General features: G+C 51.1%; 1 non-coding gene across 1 annotated transcript in view; it reads left to right on the top strand.

The window, feature by feature from the left end:
* The window catches only part of LOC126139130 (small subunit ribosomal RNA), a 1,909-nt gene continuing 382 nt past the window's right edge, over positions 1 to 1,527 (top strand). Inside the window, exon 1 of the ribosomal RNA XR_007528576.1 lies at positions 1 to 1,527. This exon is cut by the window's right edge and continues 382 nt beyond it. This is a non-coding gene — a ribosomal RNA (small subunit ribosomal RNA).

The following is a 1,527-nucleotide window of genomic DNA, read 5'->3' as shown; positions in this document are numbered from 1 at the left end:
TCCCTGGTTGATCCTGCCAGTAGTCATATGCTTGTCTCAAAGATTAAGCCATGCATGTCTCAGTACAAGCCGCATTAAGGTGAAACCGCGAATGGCTCATTAAATCAGTTATGGTTCCTTAGATCGTACCCACGTTACTTGGATAACTGTGGTAATTCTAGAGCTAATACATGCAAACAGAGTCCCGACCAGAGATGGAAGGGACGCTTTTATTAGATCAAAACCAATCGGTCGGCTCGTCCGGTCCGTTTGCCTTGGTGACTCTGAATAACTTTGGGCTGATCGCACGGTCCTCGTACCGGCGACGCATCTTTCAAATGTCTGCCTTATCAACTGTCGATGGTAGGTTCTGCGCCTACCATGGTTGTAACGGGTAACGGGGAATCAGGGTTCGATTCCGGAGAGGGAGCCTGAGAAACGGCTACCACATCCAAGGAAGGCAGCAGGCGCGCAAATTACCCACTCCCGGCACGGGGAGGTAGTGACGAAAAATAACGATACGGGACTCATCCGAGGCCCCGTAATCGGAATGAGTACACTTTAAATCCTTTAACGAGTATCTATTGGAGGGCAAGTCTGGTGCCAGCAGCCGCGGTAATTCCAGCTCCAATAGCGTATATTAAAGTTGTTGCGGTTAAAAAGCTCGTAGTTGGATTTGTGTCCCACGCTGTTGGTTCACCGCCCGTCGGTGTTTAACTGGCATGTATCGTGGGACGTCCTGCCGGTGGGGCGAGCCGAAGGCGTGCGACCGCCTCGTGCGTGTTCGTGCGTCCCGAGGCGGACCCCGTTGAAATCCTACCAAGGTGCTCTTTATTGAGTGTCTGGGTGGGCCGGCACGTTTACTTTGAACAAATTAGAGTGCTTAAAGCAGGCAAGCCCGCCTGAATACTGTGTGCATGGAATAATGGAATAGGACCTCGGTTCTATTTTGTTGGTTTTCGGAACCCGAGGTAATGATTAATAGGGACAGGCGGGGGCATTCGTATTGCGACGTTAGAGGTGAAATTCTTGGATCGTCGCAAGACGAACAGAAGCGAAAGCATTTGCCAAGTATGTTTTCATTAATCAAGAACGAAAGTTAGAGGTTCGAAGGCGATCAGATACCGCCCTAGTTCTAACCATAAACGATGCCAGCCAGCGATCCGCCGCAGTTCCTCCGATGACTCGGCGGGCAGCCTCCGGGAAACCAAAGCTTTTGGGTTCCGGGGGAAGTATGGTTGCAAAGCTGAAACTTAAAGGAATTGACGGAAGGGCACCACCAGGAGTGGAGCCTGCGGCTTAATTTGACTCAACACGGGAAACCTCACCAGGCCCGGACACCGGAAGGATTGACAGATTGATAGCTCTTTCTTGATTCGGTGGGTGGTGGTGCATGGCCGTTCTTAGTTGGTGGAGCGATTTGTCTGGTTAATTCCGATAACGAACGAGACTCTAGCCTGCTAACTAGTCGCGTGACATCCTTCGTGCTGTCAGCGATTACTTTTCTTCTTAGAGGGACAGGCGGCTTCTAGCCGCACGAGATTGAGC

The sequence above is a fragment of the Schistocerca cancellata genome, unplaced genomic scaffold (genome assembly GCF_023864275.1).
Source record: "Schistocerca cancellata isolate TAMUIC-IGC-003103 unplaced genomic scaffold, iqSchCanc2.1 HiC_scaffold_677, whole genome shotgun sequence".
In the NCBI taxonomy this organism is placed as follows: Eukaryota; Metazoa; Arthropoda; class Insecta; order Orthoptera; family Acrididae; genus Schistocerca; species Schistocerca cancellata.
This window is presented reverse-complemented; position numbering and strand designations above follow the sequence as displayed.